This window comes from Osmerus mordax, chromosome 27 (assembly GCF_038355195.1).
Source record: "Osmerus mordax isolate fOsmMor3 chromosome 27, fOsmMor3.pri, whole genome shotgun sequence".
Classification (NCBI taxonomy): Eukaryota; Metazoa; Chordata; class Actinopteri; order Osmeriformes; family Osmeridae; genus Osmerus; species Osmerus mordax.
The window spans coordinates 179,346-198,104 of NC_090076.1; the positions used below are offsets into that span (position 1 = coordinate 179,346).

The 18,759-nt window shown below is 44.3% G+C and overlaps 1 non-coding gene across 1 annotated transcript; it reads right to left on the minus strand.

The window, feature by feature from the left end:
* Positions 1-11,626: 11,626 nt before the first annotated feature.
* trnal-aag (transfer RNA leucine (anticodon AAG)) lies at positions 11,627-11,708 on the minus strand. The gene has a single exon. It is a non-coding gene; the product is annotated as a tRNA-Leu (tRNA).
* Between the last annotated feature and the right edge of the window lie 7,051 nt (positions 11,709-18,759).

Genomic DNA, 18,759 nt, shown 5'->3' on the forward strand with positions numbered 1-18,759 from the left:
GGCCTCAAAACAGATTTACCTGTGCTCAAAATCAAACACTGCTCTCAAATCATAAACAAAGTGATCAAAATGATATACACTATCAAGCAGTCAGTAAACAATACACCAAAAAATAGAAAACACATTGTTCAAAACATATAGTTCTCAGGGAGAAGTACATTTTTTATCTCAAAACAAATTTCATATTTATCCATCATTGTCTTTGATGAACGAAAACATGTTCTCTTACAGTATACAGTTTTTCACAATTGCTAAAACACATTCTTGAAACAGTCACCCATTTTCTCAAAACTGTAAACACAAAACCTCATCTTCAAGCACTATTTACAAAACCTCTGAATCCTCTTGCAAAATGAAACTTTCGCCTCAAAACACTTTTACCTGTGCTCAAAATCAAGCTTTGGCCTCAAAACAGATTTACCTGTGCTCAAAATCAAACACTGCTCTCAAATCATAAACAAAGTGATCAAAATGATATACACTATCAAGCAGTCAGTAAACAATACACCAAAAAATAGAAAACACATTGTTCAAAACATATAGTTCTCAGGGAGAAGTACATTTTTTATCTCAAAACAAATTTCATATTTATCCATCATTGTCTTTGATGAACGAAAACATGTTCTCTTACAGTATACAGTTTTTCACAATTGCTAAAACACATTCTTGAAACAGTCACCCATTTTCTCAAAACTGTAAACACAAAACCTCATCTTCAAGCACTATTTACAAAACCTCTGAATCCTCTTGCAAAATGAAACTTTCGCCTCAAAACAGTTTTACCTGTTCTCAAAATCAAGCTTTCGCCTCAAAACAGATTTACCTGTGCTCAAAATCAAACACTGCTCTCAAATCATAAACAAAGTGATCAAAATGATATACACTATCAAGCAGTCAGTAAACAATACACAAAAAAATTGAAAACACATTGTTCAAAACATATATAGTTCTCAAGGAGAAGATCATTTTTACATAACCTCAAAACAAATTTCATATTTATCCGTCATTGTCTTTTGATGAACGACAACATGTTCTATCATAGTAGCTCAAAATGTATCAGAAATTACTACTCTGCTTTGCTCTCTTTTTTTTGTTCTTTCTCCTCCTTGTACCCCTATACAGTACTGTACCCTGCATCTCACTACTCACAACTCACTCTTGTTCTTTGTTGATATGAACATGTGATCAATGTGCTTCTTCTTGTCTTTGGGCTGGGTCAGGCCAGAGCACTTTGTCGACATCACAAGAAATATTTTCCCACCTTCAACAACCTGTTTGCTCTCTGAACTGGCTTATATTGGTTGTGTCACATCATTTGAAACAAGTGAAATCAATTTTGAGTGGTTGTGTTTTGTCAATGACATGTTTTCTCTATTTGTATTTGATTGTTGCCATTTGTGTTTACCAGTATGGATGACATGTGCATTAGAGTGCAGAATGTGTTTTGAGAATGAGAATGTGTTTAGAGTTTTGCTGAAAAGTCTATGTGAGATCTGCAAATTGTGTTTTACCATGTGAAATGGTTTAAGGTATTGACAACAGACTGCACAATGAGCTACATGAGTTCAGGCAACTGAGAACTTTGTTCAGCCAATGGGTTTTAGTGTTTTAGCAATTCAGAAAAACTGTAGTAGCTAAAAATATATCAGCAATTACTACTCTGCTTTGCTCTCATTTTTGTTGGTTCTTTCTCCTCCTTGTACCCCTATACAGTACGGTACCCTGCATCTCACTACTCACAACTCATTCTTGTTCTTTGTTGATATGAACCTATAACCAGTCAAAATCTATTGAGCAGTCAGTACTGTTACTGTAACAAATGGAAAGCACAATGTTCAGGGCCATACAACTTGTTTATTGTACATTATACAGCCTACAATGCACTGTAGGCCTACTACAGTATGCGCTACTACAGTAAAAGTAAAAAGGGACAAAAATCAAAGGAGTCATCATGTCATCAATGTGCTTCTTCTTGTCTTTGGGCTGTGTCAGGCCAGAGCACCTCGTCGACATCACAAGCAATATTTTCTCTCCTGAGGCAGCGGGGGAAGAAGCCTCTTGTGTGCCGTATCCAGCCCTGACATGATTCCTGACCTATGTCATCACAGGCTAATTCCATGGCTTGCAGCAGATTTACCCTGGTGTAGGGTTGTCTATCATACACTTTCCATCTCCATGAGGAGAAAAACTCCTCAATCGCATTCAGGAAAGGCGAGTATGGAGGGAGGTACAAGGTCATAAACTGACCATTGATGTTGAACCATTCCCTTACCAGAGCAGCTCGGTGGAAACTGACATTGTCCAACACTATTACATAGGTGGGAATGTCATTCTCATTTAGCTCTTGACCCTGCTGCTCTTGAACCCGCTGCTCAAATAAAATATCTCTTAGATTGTCAAGAAATCTGAGAAGAGGCTGGGTGTTATATGGCCCGAGTGTAACATGGTGATGTAGAACACCATGGTTGCTGATAGCAGCACAGATTGTGACATTGCCACCTCGTTGACCAGGGACTTCAACAACGGCCCGCTGTCCAATCATGTTTCGGCCTCTCCTTACATTTGACATTTACATTTAGCAGACGCTCTTATCCAGAGCGACTTACAGTAAGTACAGGGACATTTCCCCGAGGCAAGTAGGGTGAAGTGCCTTGCCCAAGGACACAACGTCAGTTGGCATGACCGGGAATCGAACTGGCAACCTTCGGATTACTAGCCCGATTCCCTCACCGCTCAGCCACCTGACTCCCTCTCCTCTTCGTTAGATTGAAGCCTGCTTCATCGACAAAGATGAACTCATGGGGTCTCTCCAAGGATTCCAAGTCAAATATTGTCTGTGTAGGAATACAATATACTGTATGTAGAATTTTGTAAGTCGTACAGAGACAGTGTTATATTGTAGAGTTCAATTAGGCCTACCGTATATGCACTTCTGATTCACATACATTGTATGTACTGAAGAGTAATGTCATTCACATAGTATGTGGCAGTACTGTAGACAATCTGGATTACAGTAAATGTGTCTGAATGTACACTTACTTGCACATACTGAGCTCGCAATTCTTTCACCCTTTGTGAGTTTCGCTCAAAAGGTACTCGGTATACCTGTTTCATTCGTATGCTGTTACGATGGAGGACACGGTCAATTGTGGATATGCTCACACTGTCGATTCCCTGGAAGTGTGTGTTGTCTTGTATGACTCGTTCCTGGATTTCTCTGAGTCGTATCAAATTATTTTGAAGGACCATGCCCACTATAATGGTCTCTTGCTCCGGAGTGAATATAGCTGTCCTTCCACCTGCATGTGGCAGCCTTGTAGTTCTACAAAAAGTAGATGTGCAGTTACAAAAAATATTCATGCAGTACAATACATACAGTGATGAACTTTACAAATGTCTATTGAAACAGCTGCAATAGTGTAGTACAGTAAATCTGCAATTACAAAAATACAGTAGTATACTGTACCTGTTCTCTTCTCTGAATGTCCTTACTATGGTGGACACAGAAAATCGGCTCAAATTGGGGTGCACTCTAAGTCCTGCTTCCCTCATTGTCAATCCATGGACTATAACATGGTCAATGACTGTTGCTCTAATTTCATCCGATATTTCCACTCTTTGTCTTCCTCTGCCTCTTTGTCCTCCTCTTCCTCGCCCTCCTCCTCTTCCTCCTCGTCGCCCACCTCGAATACGCACTCGTCCTCGTCCTCTCACATAGTTTCTTCCATCCATTCTCAGACCTTCTCCTTCCCACCTTCAACAACCTGTTTGCTCTCAAAACTGCCTTATATTGGTTGTGTCACATCATTTGACATCAAGTGAAATCAATTTTGAGTGGTTGTGTTTAATCAATGACATGTGTTCTCTATTTGTATTTGATTGTTGCCACTTGTGTTTACCAGTATGGATGACATGTGCATTAGAGTGCAGAATGTGTATTGAGAATGAGAATGTGTTTAGAGTTTTGCTGAAAAGTCTATGTGAGATTTGCAAATTGTGTTTTACCATGTGAAATGGTTTAAGGTATTGACAACAGACTGCACAATTAGCTACATGAGTTTAGGCAACTGATAACTTTGTTCAGCCAATGGGTTTTAGTGTTTTAGCAATTCAGAAAAACTGTAAACCTCTATGGCCTTCACTAGGTGTCCGATTGGCTGCCACGTCTATCCGTTCTTCAAGAATGACCATCTTGACACAGTCTACCGCTGCCCAACCTACAAAGCTTCACCGTTTGTCATAAAAAAAAGGGAATATTGGTTGTAAGTGAATAAAACTAAATGTGATGTGGTAGAGTGTTCAATTGTACTTTATTCACACTAACACACACACACACACAATCCTCGATGTCGAGAGACATAATGACAATAACAAAGCATGTATTACAGCATCTGTCCTAGACAGCGTCTGTCCTAGAAGGTCCGACTGCTTTCTATGTTCCTGTTTGGCTATACTGTCAGATGGGCTGTAACAACAAAACTATCAAGGTTATTTTTAAAAGGATAATAATAGCCCGTCCTCACAAAAAACACACCACACACACCTCAGGAATTAACATTTTCGTTTTGAAGCACAGTCTACCACTAGCTACCACACGGAGGAGCCGTTAACCCTCACGCTCTCCTCATTGTCTATGCAGCCTGAACTTATCCTTCGCGCTGTCTCCGGGTCATTGTGACCCACAACGTTGTATATTACGCCACCTTCGCGCTGTCTCGGGGGTCGTTGTGACCCGCAGCGTTGTATATTACGCCACCTTCGCGCTGTATCGGGGGTCGTTGTGACCTACAGCGTGGGAATGAAAGGTTTGACTTTATTTATTTTTGTATTATGTAAAATTTTCAGAAGACCGCTGTGGGTCACAAGGAACCGGAGACAGTGCGGGGTCTCGTAATAGACAACACAGACGTTGCCGTGTCTAACAAAAAGGCAGAGACAGCGCAATAACCCTTACGCTCTCCTCATTGTCTATGCAACCTGAACTTATCCTGATCCGTCGTTGTGACCCACAGCATGGGAATGAAAGGCAATAAACAAGTATCTCCCTGGTGGTCTAGTGGCAAGACTGTGGGGCTTTCAGCTCCGTGGCCAGGGTTCGCTTCACGGTCAGGGCAAATACGATTTCATTTTTATTTCGACGGAGAATGTTTCACTTGACTATTTTTGTATTACGAAAGGTTGTCAGCACGAGGGTGGCGTAACAGACTAGGTATGGTGAGTCACAGCGCAGACTAGGATACAGCGCGAGAGTGTACTAATAGGCTAGGCAGACAAGGCTAGAAATAAAAGGTTTGACTTTATTTATTTTTTATTATGAAAAAGTTGTCACAACGTCAGTTTGCTTCACCACGACATATACATCGTGGCGCATGTGTTGGTAGTAGCGTTACCAGCGCTGTGGCTTGAGCAAAGCCCTCTTCTGCACTCGACTGAGTTGTTCAGTCTTCTGCACACCCGCAGGTCGGGTCCGACCACGGTTACCATTTGTCTCCCGCCGTTCAGACCTTATCAAATTAATCTAGGTCAATGTGGCCAATCTGATTCCGAGGGCCGCAGCCGCACGGCCGCTTGGCAGACGGGTCCGACCACGGTTACCATTTGTCTCCCGCCGTTCCGACCTTATCAAATTAATCTAGGTCAATGTGGCCAATCTGATTCCGAGGGCCGCAGCCGCACGGCAGCTTGGCACACGGGTCCGACCGCGGTTACCATTTGTCTCCCGCCATTCCGACCTTATCAATTTAATGTAGGTCAATGTGGCCAATCTGATTCCGAGGGCCGCAGCCGCACGGCCGCTTGGCAGACGGGTCCGACCACGGTGTTGTCTGACGCAAGGACAATTCTCCCGCCGAGAGGGATCGCCAATCGTCGAATCGTAAAAGGCGGCGCGCGCGCGCGTGGTTGGACAAAAAAAATAAATATAAAAAATAAATAAAATAAAGTGGACGAGACGAGGTCGGAGAGAGGCGTCGATTTCATCTGTCTCCCTTCGTTCCGACCTTATCAATTTTATCTAGGTCAATGTGGCCAATCTGATTCAGAGGGGCCGCAGCCGCACGGCCGCTTGGCAGACGGGTCCGACCACGGTTACCATTTGTCTCCCGCCGTTCCGACCGTATCAAATTAATCTAGGTCAATGTGGCCAATCTGATTCCGAGGGCCGCAGCCGCACGGCAGCTTGGCACACGGGTCCGACCGCGGTTACCATTTGTCTCCCGCCGTTCCGACCTTATCAATTTAATGTAGGTCAATGTGGCCAATCTGATTCCGAGGGCCGCAGCCGCACGGCCGCTTGGCAGACGGGTTCGACCACGGTGTTGTCTGACGCAAGGACAATTCTCCCGCCGAGAGGAATCGCCAATCGTCGAATCGTAAAAGGCGGCGCGCGCGCGCGTGGTTGGACAAAAAAAATAAATATAAAAAATAAATAAAATAAAGTGGACGAGACGAGGTCGGAGAGAGGCGTCGATTTCATCTGTCTCCCTTCGTTCCGACCTTATCAATTTTATCTAGGTCAATGTGGCCAATCTGATTCAGAGGGGCCGCAGCCGCACGGCCGCTTGGCAGACGGGTCCGACCACGGTTACCATTTGTCTCCCGCCGTTCCGACCGTATCAAATTAATCTAGGTCAATGTGGCCAATCTGATTCCGAGGGCCGCAGCCGCACGGCAGCTTGGCACACGGGTCCGACCGCGGTTACCATTTGTCTCCCGCCGTTCCGACCTTATCAATTTAATGTAGGTCAATGTGGCCAATCTGATTCCGAGGGCCGCAGCCGCACGGCCGCTTGGCAGACGGGTTCGACCACGGTGTTGTCTGACGCAAGGACAATTCTCCCGCCGAGAGGAATCGCCAATCGTCGAATCGTAAAAGGCGGCGCGCGCGCGCGTGGTTGGACAAAAGAAATACATATAAATAAATAAAATAAATAAAGTGGACGAGACGAGGTCGGAGAGAGGCGTCGATTTCATCTGTCTCCCTTCGTTCCTACCTTATCAATTTAATGTAGGTCAATGTGGACAATCTGATTCCGAGGGGCCGCAGCCGCACAGCCGCTTGGCACACGGGTCCGACCACGGTTACCATTTGTCTGACGCAAGGACAATTCTCCCGCCGAGAGGGATCGCCAATCGTCGAATCGTAAAAGGCGGCGCGCGCGTGGTTGGACAAAAAAAAATACATATAAATAAATAAAAAATAATATAAAATAAAATAAATAAAGTGGACGAGACGAGGTCGGAGAGAGGCGTCGATTTCATCTGTCTCCCTTCGTTCCGACCTTATCAATTTTATCCAGGTCAATGTGGCCAATCCGATTCAGAGGGGCCGCAGCCTCACGGCCGCTTGGCAGACGGGTCCGACCACGGTTACCATTTGTCTGACGCAAGGACAATTCTCCCGCCGAGAGGGATCGCCAATCGTCGAATCGTAAAAGGCGGCGCGCGCGCCTGGTTGGACAAAAAAAAAATACATATAAATAAATAAATAAATAAAAAATAATATAAAATAAATAAAGTGGACGAGACGAGGTCGGAGAGAGGCGTCGATTTCATCTGTCTCCCTTCGTTCCGACCTTATCGGACCTTAACTATATTTTAGTTCGATTAGCTTTCCATACCAATAGAGTTCTTCGCGATTGCCAAGATCCTTTATTTCACACGGATGAGTTCTTGTTTGAGCGATATCGATTCAGCCGACAAGGACTCATTTATTTGCAAGACCTTCTCGGGCCGTACATTGCAAATATATCACACGCCGCAGCAAGCCTTATGCTTTATTATGAGCTTATGCTGCTGTATGTGAATATGTAACGCTATGTCTTACGAAATGTCTTGTCTTATCTGTTGTGCCTGTGCTTTTTATATGTTTCACTGTGGGAGAGTGGGAAACGTCATATCGATTCCTTTTTATGTCTTGACATGTGAAGAAATTGACAATAAAGCTACTTGACACTTTAACTGTGCTTCAGACTGCATAGCCTTGAGGTTTTTTGCGTCAGGTAGGTTATAGGCTACATTTTTATACAGTATAGGCGATGCAGAAAACATTGGCAAAGCCGCAGCATGCGTTGCTGTAAGAAAAGTGTACTTGGCGCTTAACCAGCTGATGAATCAATTCATCATATTCCCTGGCCATGTCCCAGTCAATGAAATCAAAGAGGGATTTACACATAGGCCTACATGCATATACACATATATAGTACATGATATAAGCGCAGTAGCCTACATATATCCTCATAATTGTCTATGAATTCGTATCACTTAGATACTCGTTGGCCTTGTTTTTATCTAGCCTACTTATTCTGAAAGAGTTGAGATCATTATTTTCGCTAGCAAGATCTCATTCAATTATTAATTTCCATTAAGTCTATACCAGCAGGCACATTTAAAGAAATGTGATCTGATTGATTGGGGTAATGAGGCACTTAAGATGAGCCTATACATTTCCCCAAAACTTTCGCATTTAGCTTATCGGCAATTTTTTGCCAAGCTGCTTGTCTTGCTCTGGCAGCGGTGGCGGTGTTTGACTTAGCCATGATAATATGCTTATTGTCTTCTTAGAGACTCATTATAATAGTTTGCTCGGATGGCGACAATAGCCTATCACCGCTCTCTCTTTCGTCTTTTCCGCCATCATACCGTAAAAAAATCACGGTTTTGGTGATCGACCTTTCCTGCCTTTTGAAGTAGGACGTGCACGTGCAATTTCCCTGATAAGTTTAGCCTGATTGAAATTAACCACATGATTTGGATGCGGATCAGCCGTTGACGAACCGATATTTGCTGTTCTCACTCATCTCGCTTATGTTAACAGGCTAAAGGGACAATTGATTAACTTAGCTTCAACCCTTACGACGAACGGGGCCCTGGTTGGACCCAAAAATAAAATAAAAACAAAGTGGTGAGAGAGGTCCGGCCGCGGTTTCTCTGACGCCAGACGTCACGTGGCCCTCTGCTTGCCGAGGCCGTCCGACCTGCACGGCAACTTGTCAGAAGGGTCCGACCGCGGTGTTCTCTGACGCAAGGACAATTCTCCCGCCGAGAGGGATCGCCAATCGTCGAATCGTAAAAGGAGGCGCGTGCGCGCGCGGTTGGACAAAAAAATAAATATAAATAAATAAATAGATAAAAAATAATATAAAATTAAATTAAATAAATAAAGTGGACGAGACGAGGTCGGAGAGAGGCGTCGATTTCATCTGTCTCCCTTCGTTCCGACCTTATCAATTTTATCTAGGTCAATGTGGCCAATCCGATTCCGAGGGGCCGCAGCCGCACGGCCGCTTGGCAGACGGGTCCGATAGCGGTTTCTCTGACGCCAGACGTCACACTCATTCTACCGCCGAGAGGGGTCGCTGATTGTCGAATCGTAAAGGCGTCATTAGACTCAGGGGAGAGGTTGGAGGCGTGGATCAAACCTCGTCAAGTTGAGAGAGCACAATGACGCCTACCTAATTCGACCGCCGTAATTGACAACGCAGACACTGCGGTGGGTCACAACGACCCGCGGACATCTCCACCTAGTGTTAACTAGTGATATAACCTGATATATAAACTTCTGGGGCAGGCGGCGGGTTCACAATTGACAACGCAGACACTGCGCTGGGTCACAATCAGAATCAGAATCAGAATCAGAATCAGAAAGGGATTTATTCGCCATGAAAGTTTGCACAGACAAGGAATTTGCTTTGGCAGGAAGGTGCATACAATAAACATATACCTAAAATTTAAATATGTGGACTAACTATACTAAGGGTACATAAACTAGCAGTACTAAGTGGGATAAATATAAGTTGCCGTAAATTACAATATAAAAATACAAAAATACAAATATTACAAAAAATACAAATGTACAAGATACCATGTTGTGGTGCAGTGCAAAAGCAGTGTGTTTTAAGCAATAAGTCATTTGAGTCAGTGTGGTCCCTTGGCCTTGTTGAAGAGGCCAACAGCGGAAGGGAAGAAACTGTTTTTGTGGCGTGAGGTATTGGTCCTGATAGACCGCAGCCTTCTGCCGGAGGGGAGTGACTGAAACAGGGAGTGTCCAGGGTGGGAGGAGTCGGCCACAATCTTCCTCGCTCGCCTCAGGGTCCTCGAGGTGTGCAGGTCCTCGAGGGTAGGCAGATTGCAGCCAATCACCTTCTCAGCAGTACGGATGATACGCTGCAGTCTGCTCTTGTCCTTGGCAGTGGCAGCAGCGTACCAGACGGTGATGGAGGAGGTGAGGATGGACTCAATGATGGCTGAGTAGAAGTGCACCATCATTGTCTTTGGCAGGTTGAACTTCTTCAGCTGCCGAAGGAAGTACATCCTCTGTTGTGCTTTCTTGATGAGGGAGCTGATGTTCAGTTCCCACTTGAGGTCCTGGGAGAGGATAGTGCCCAGGAAGCGGAAGGACTCCACAGTGTTGACTGGGGAGTCACACAGGGTGATGGGGGTGAGTGGGGCTGTGTTCCTCCTGAAGTCCACAACCATCTCCACTGTCTTAAGAGCATTGAGCTCTAAGTTGTTCTGGCTGCACCAGGTCACCAGGTTGGCCGCTTCCCAATGACCCGGAGACAGCTCCACCTAGTGTTAACTAGTGATATAACGTGATATACACACTTTGACAACGCAGACACTGCGGTGGGTCACAATGACCTGAGGGCAGCGCGAGTGTTCCTCCTACTTTTAACTGTTGATATTATGTGATATACCCCTCCCCTACGTATCTACGTTTTTGTATTAGGAAGAGTCGCACCGACACGGCGTGGCAGGGTTAATGCAAAAATAATATTTATTTTTATTGTTAGTAGGTAAAGGTATCGCTACACGACGGTGGGTCACAATGACCCGAAGGTAGCACAAGGGGTATGTATAGGTATCGCAACACGACGGTGGGTCACAATGACCCGAAGGTAGCACAAGGGTTAATGCCTGGAAGTGGTTGAACCTCAAAAGATAAAACACATCTAACAATAGCCCTCCTAAATAGCTCTTACACATGAACTTTACGGCATTTTATTTAACATTACCTCCATTCTTATTTATTATTTTGCTCATACTGGTACTATCTGTCCTTGTATTGTTTTTCTTTTTTGTCTCGTTGTTCTATTTGTGATGCTATAGCCTGCATGGAGAACACCAAATCAAATTCCTAGTATCTGTATACATTGCGAAATAAAGTTGATTTGAATCTCTCTCAAGGTTCTGCATTGGCCGGGAATCGAACACCGGTCAACTGCTTGGAAGGCAGCTATGCTTGCCACTATACCACCAATGCCCACAACAGCCGCCATGATCGCACAGCATTTCGAGGGACGGTTCACCTTTCCACACCACCTTCTGACGTCCAACTAGTAAGAAATTGCCCTAAACCTGGTTTATACTTCTGCGGAGTTTGGAACACGTGGCCTAATTGTGATGTGTTCGACCGTCACAAGAGACGAGATACCTCTCCACGGTCTGTATTGGCTGGGGATTGAACCCCGTCAACTTCAAGGAAAAAAGTTGCCACTGTAGTTGCCACTATAACTACGATGTCCCAAAAAATCATATACAATCGCACATGTCGAGCCACAGTTCACTTTTTGAAACCCACTTACTGACTTCAAAGCAATGGGACGGCGTTAGAACCCTACAAAAGTGGCAGCGGTGGGATTTGAACCCACGCCTCCGGAGAGACTGGAGCCTTAATCCAGCGCCTTGGACCGCTCGGCCACGCTACCCAGTTGTCAAGTCATTGCCCCCCGAGCTCTTCTCGAAGCTGATCGATCGTCCGGGAGCTCACGTGACTTTCTTAATGCCTGGAAGCTGTTGAACGTCACAAGATAAAACACATCTCTCTCAAGGTTCTGCATTGGCCGGGAATCGAACCCGGGTCAATGGCTTGGAAGGAAGCTATAATTGCCACTATTCCACCAATGCCCACAACTGCCTCCATGATCGCACAGCATTTCGAGGGACGGTTCACCTTTCCACACCACCTACTGACGTCCAACTAGTAAGAAATTGCCCTAAGCCTGGTTTATACTTCTGCGGAGTTTGGAACACGTGGCCTAATCGTGAAGCTATCGACCGTCACAAGAGACGAGATGCCTCTCCACGGTCTGTATTGGCTGGGGATTGAATCAACTTCAAGGAAAAAAGTTGCCACTGTAGTTGCCACTATAACCGGTTTTTCGTCCGGGCCCGCCCGCGGGACCGAAACACTGCCCCCTACTCCCCCTGTTACTACGCACTAAATTTTAATAAATATATTTTTTAGACTACTACACATGTTATACATCATTGGAAAGCTACGATTCTTGTGCTTGTAGATATGTAAACCATTTCAAGATCGAGTCACAACAACAAGTTTAGTCAACGTCTTTGTCCAGTCACCACTTTGGTGTTGTTTACAAAGCCAAACGTCTCTACTTACCCTCAAAGGTTCTGTGTCGTCCAGGTATGCAAACAACACATCAAAACTTGATCTGCGTACATTCCCAAGGGTTCAAAGTATCTAACCATGTAAAGTAATTCGTCCAAATACAATGTTTTACGTTCATGAATAACCATTATCCTTTGTTTCATTATGCAAGTTAGCCGACGGAAGAAACAACTTGTTCACATAAAAGTGTTCTTTTCTCCGGTTAGCAACGGAGTATTTATGATATGAAGGCATCAAAATGTCCGTTGAACCCTCCCCTTTTGATTGACACCTTGTTTGACCCAATAGGAGCTTCCATGCCCCGTTGACAGCCCTCTAAAGCCAACTAGGTCTGTGCGTCCTGCCCCCCCCCCCCACTCTTTCTAAACAAATTTCTCGAACTGGCTTCGACTGGCTCTGAAATTAGCTCGTTAGCCTTGTAGCTGACAACTAGCTGAAAATGACAATACCTCATTTGTATGCGTCTGTGGAGCCTTCAAAATAAAAGTCGATTGCGCAATATGGTTGACAGAATCAGTTTTCTTTGTGCGCCAATCCTGGGAATCAGATAAAGCACTCCAATGTGTTCATGCTTCAATTTTTGTGTTTCAGTAATACTAATTAGGGATTTAGCTATTATATATGATAGTTCTAAGTACCACCTTTCATTAGAGATAACAATTATGAAAAATAATACCTTTTATCCTGAGTATTTGACCTTGGTTACAAAGGGTCATTTTGGAGTCTCCAAAAGGCCCTTTTAGAAAATGCCTGGATGTACTCTTATAAAAACATGTGTCAAATATGAATATATTGTGGTATTATGTTTGACTTTTGATTTGAATTGGGTAAGGCTTCAACCTGTGGTCCAATTTAGTCTTCCAGCTAATACCTACCACCTCTAGGCCTCTTCAGGCCTCTGTTTACAAAACAAAATCTAGGCGGAAATAGAAATTTTCACTTTCCTTGTGTTCAAGCTTCTATTACTCAACACTAGTAGGACTGACAGGGGTCCTGACAACAGGGGACATAACGTCAGAGTGTCAGCTTTCAAAAGAGATCATTTACATGCATGTACTCCAAATGGTTCAAGAACAGCTTCCAATTTACTTTGGGTATGCTGTTTAGGCGTTTTCAGGCAAATTTAACTGGATTATGAAAAGGATAACTACGATGTCCCAAAACATCATATACAATCGCACATGTCGAGCCACAGTTCACTTTTTGAAACCCACTTACTGACTTCAAAGCAATGGGACGGCGTTAGAACCCTACAAAAGTGGCAACGGTGGGATTTGAACCCATGTCTCCGGAGAGACTGGAGCCTAAATCCAGCGCCTTGGACCGCTCGGCCACGCTACCACGTTGTCAGGGCTTAGCCCCCCGGGCTCTTCCCGAAGCTGATCGATCGTCCAGGAGCTCACGTGACATTCTTAACCCTTGTGCTACCTTCGGGTCATTGAGACCCACCGTCGTGTTGCGATACCTATAAATACCCCTTGTGCTACCTTCGGGTCATTGTGACCCACCGTCGTGTAGCGATACCTTTACCTAATAACAATAAAAACTAGAGAGGATACAATTTCTGGGGAAATTGTGAGGGTGTGCTTGCGGCTGCCCCAGCTGCCCATAGTCTCCTGGTGTTTACTGATATCAACCATTCAGTGTGTTTTTACATTGCTTTTAAGACAGCAAAGAAAATGTGTGTAGGTTGTTGGTCAACACGTCCCGTTATCTGGTTACTAGGATTATAATTCCTGGAGAGCAACCATTAATTGACATGTAATTTTGTAAATTTGTAATAAACCATACAACCAACATTTCTTCCAGTTGATAGGCAACATAAATACAAATTACTCATCCAAAGTAACAGAAAGATAGCCTTGAGTAACCAAAAGGATATGGGAATGTTATTTAAAGAACATGTTTTACCTTATTACACGATATTTGTGGGAAATTTCTCAAAATAAAATTCCATCAAAACTTATGTCCAGTTTTCCATTGTAGGATTTACAGCAACAAGTCTATCTAAAATGGATATTTGATTTTCAAAATGATTTTAAGCATCATATAGATGTGTCTCCCGCAAAAGGTATCAGATTTCCACAAACAAATAACAAGTATTTAAAAAAGCACACTTGAAATCCCTTCTGGACAAGTTCAGGTTTATTTTGTAACATCTGCAGGTACATTTAAATTATTTTATTATAAATACTGTCCTAAATGTCGGAAATGGTTATTATTGATGCCCTTGTAGCACCTGTATCTCATATTCAATGTGAATGGAATCACAAGAAAATTGAGAACTGGTGCACTTTAATTTATCTGGATAATTGAGAGTTGTACACACTTTTCCAGAATGACCAGTGGTGGGAATTAGAAATGGATGTGGAGTTGGTCACCGGTCAATGCTCTGCAGCTGCTCACTGCTCCTAGTGTACAAGATGGATCCAAAATATATACACATTTATAACATTTACACAAACTGTAACTAAACATAAGCTATAAATCAGGAGGTGGTGCCTGATCACTGCTCCACAGCTGCCCACCGCACCTACTGAATAGAATGGGTGACAAAACAACAGACGTTAAAACATGAAACGTAACACAATAAACATCAATGCATAGCTAAAGGTAACAAAGTGAACATCAACAGATTGTAAAAATGTTTTTTTTGGGGGGGAGGGGGGGGGGGGGGATCGACAAACATGAACTGTAACAAAGTGGACATCAACAGATTGTAAAATATTTTTTTTGTTTTGTTTTTTTGGGGGGAGGGGGATAGACAAAAATGAACTGTAACAAAGTGAACATCAACAGATTGCAATTTTTGTGGGGGGGGAGGGGGAATAAAACCGTAACACTACCAACATAGAGAAGTAAAGTTTATTCATAAAGCACATTTAAAAACAACTTACGTTGACCAAAGTGCTGTACAGGCAAAGCTAGACATATTTATAGGACATGACTAACATAACTTAACAACTAAAAAAAATCCTAATAAACATACGATAATATGACATGTTTGACAGGTTTGTTGGCTTTTGCTGGTCCGTTCTTTGGTTGGTCCTTTGTCATGGCTGTGTGGACTTGCTGGTTTGTGGTTATAGCGTGACATCTTGGCTTAACAAGGAGTCACCCTCTATTAGGGCCCCCTGTCTCATATCACCAAGATGTCATTAGAAAATACACCAGAGTTAGGTCTGTCAGTGCCGCACAGGCCCCCTTGTTCAGACAACGTGGAGGGATGGAGGCGTACTATCCATATGATGACAAGTGCTGGTTGGTCTGTCAGTGCCGCACAGGCCCACTTGATCAGACAACGTGGAGAGTTGGAGGCATACTATCCATATGATGACAAGTGCTGGTTGGTCTGTCAGTGCCGCACAGGCCCACTTGATCAGACAACGTGGAGGGTTGGAGGCGTACTATCCATATGATGACAAGTGCTGGTTGGTCTGTCAGTGCCGCACAGGCCCACTTGATCAGACAACGTGAAATGGAGGGTTGGAGGCGTACTATCTATATGATGACAAGTGCTGGTTGGTCTGTCAGTGCCGCACAGGCCCACTTGATCAGACAACGTGAATTGGAGGGATGGAGGCGTACTATCCATATAGATTACAAGTGCTGGTTGGTCTGTCAGTGCCGCACAGGCCCCCTTGTTCAGACAACGTGGAGGGTTGGAGGCGTACTATCTATATGATGACAAGTGCTGGTTGGTCTGTCAGTGCCGCACAGGCCCACTTGATCAGACAACGTGAAATAGAGGGATGGAGGAGTACTATCCATATAGATGACAAGTGCTGGTTGGTTGTCGTTTGGTGGTGAGTTGTTTTGTTGGTCCTTTGTCATGGCGTGACAAATTGCTGCTGTGCTGTGATCCTGCGTTGGAAGGAAGGCTGTTGAGTGGCTGGTCGGTTTCTGTGGCGTGACTTCTTCTGGTTGTGTTGATGGGATCCTGTGTTGGTTTGGAAGGCTGGAGATGCTGGTGGGTTTTTGTGGCGTGACATCTTGGCTTAACAAGGAGTCACCTTGTAATAGGGCCCCCTGTCTCATATCACCAAGATGTCATTAGAAAATACACCAGAGTTGAGTGGCTGGTCGGTTGTTGTGGCGTGATGTCTTCTTGTTGGTCTGTCTTCTTGTTGGTCTTCTTGTTGTGTTGATGGAATCCTGCGTTGGACGGAAGGCTGTTGAGTGGCTGGTCGGTTGCTGTGGCGTGATGTCTTCTTGTTGTGTTGATGGGATCCTGCGTTGATTTCGAAGGCTGGAGATGCTGGTGGGTTTTTGTGGCGTGACATCTTGGCTTAACAAGGAGTCACCCTATATTAGGGCCCTCTGTCTCATATCACCAAGATGTCATGAGAAAATACAGCAGAGTTAGGCCTGTCAGTGCCGCACAGGCCCACTTGATCAGACAACGTGAAATGGAGGCGTACTATCTATATAGATGACAAGTGCTGGTTGGTTGTCGTTTGGTGGTGAGTTGTTTTGTTGGTCCTTTGTCATGGCGTGACAAATTGCTGCTGCGCTGTGATCCTGCGTTGGACGGAAGGCTGTTGAGTGGCTGGTCGGTTTCTGTGGCGTGACTTCTTCTGGTTGTGTTGATGGGATCTTGTGTTGGTTTGGAAGGCTGGAGATGCTGGTGGGTTTTTGTGGTGTGATGTCTTCTTGTTGGTCTTCTTGTTGTGTTGATGGGATCCTGCATTGATTTGAAAGGCTGGAGATGCTGGTGGGTTTTGTGGCGTGACATCTTGGCTTAACAAGGAGTCACCCTGTAATAGGGCCCCCTATCTCATATCACCAAGATGTCATTATAAAATACACCAGAGTTGAGTGGCTGGTCGGTTGTTGTGGCGTGATGTCTTCTTGTTGGTCTTCTTGTTGTATTGATGGGATCCTGCGTTGGACGGAAGGCTGTTGAGTGGCTGGTCGGTTTCTGTGGCGTGATGTCTTCTTGTTGTGTTGATGAGATCCTGCTTTGGTTTGAAAGGCTGGAGATGCTGGTGGATTGTTGTGGCGTGACATCTTGGCTTAACAAGGAGTCCCCCTGTAAAAGGGCCACCTGTCTCATATCACCAAGATGTCATTAGAAAATACACCAGAGTTGAGTGGCTGGTCGGCTGTTGTGGCATGACGTCGTGTTGATGAGATCCTGTGTTGGAAGACTTCGGAGCCGCTGACTGTGTTTGGACAGTCATGTTTTTTCTTTGCCCTAGATGTTAGAAGTTAGAATACAATATACAGGATTATGATAGCTGTAGTAAGTTTGCAATAATCCTGATTGGAGACAGTCTTGTGCTCTGGAGATGTAAACATGATCCAACAGTGTGTTCTTCTCAGTGGTGGCTTCTCTGACCAGTTGTGTATATCCTCTTGACTGAAGAAGGTTGGATATTGGCTTTTTTCCAATGGACAGTAAATCTTCGTTGAAATCTCCACAAAGTACGATAGGCTGGCAATCCATAACGTCTAAAGATTCCAAAAGGCTTTGCAGGTTTGAAAGGAAGTGGCCAATATTGTAATCCGGTGGTCTGTACACAACAGCAATCAAAGCTTTGACAGGGGACTCCAGTTTGACGACCAAAAACTCCAAGTCAGTAACATTTTGAAGGTACTGCTTTTCACAGGCATGGTAATGGTTTCAGACATACATAGCGACACCACCTCCGCTTCTACTTGCAATGTGAGGATGGTTGGTGTAAGAGAGGTGTCTGTTGCGTTTGAACATGTTGTAGCCCTCCAGCTGTAGACTTTCAGCAACAAAAGATCCTGATAGATGAGTTTCTGTAAAACATAAAACGTCTCCAAGTGTCAACTGGTGATGAGATTTGATATCGGCAACGTGAGCTGGCAATCCTTCCGTGTTGTGATGGATTATCGTCAATGTTTGTGCCTCGTTTGTAGTCTGTTGATACTTGATAAGTGGCATAGTGCTGTCCAACGATGTTCTTGTCATTGAGTCCAGTGATGCTGTGATTGCAGGATCACAAAATATCTTCTTCTCATCAAAGTCCGTCATTTTCAGTCCTTGCAGTGAAGTGGTTCTACTCAGAGCCACGTAGGCCATTCCGGGTTGGAAGACACGTTTTAATGAAACCACTGCAGATTGTGTTGTCATTCCTTGGACTTTGTGAATTGTACATGCTAAAGCCAGCCTGACGGGAAACTGCCTGCGAACCACTCCTTTTTGTTTCAGGTTTTCCACTACCCTCTCTATGTACACCAAGTGTCCAGCATCACCTGATGAATTGTCCCGATACCTTTGTCCTGCATTTGGATTGTCCAGCACAAGTCCCAGCGAGTTTATAGCTGTAACACCATTCTCTGTCTGGGTGACTATTCTCGCAATCTTTCCAAATGTC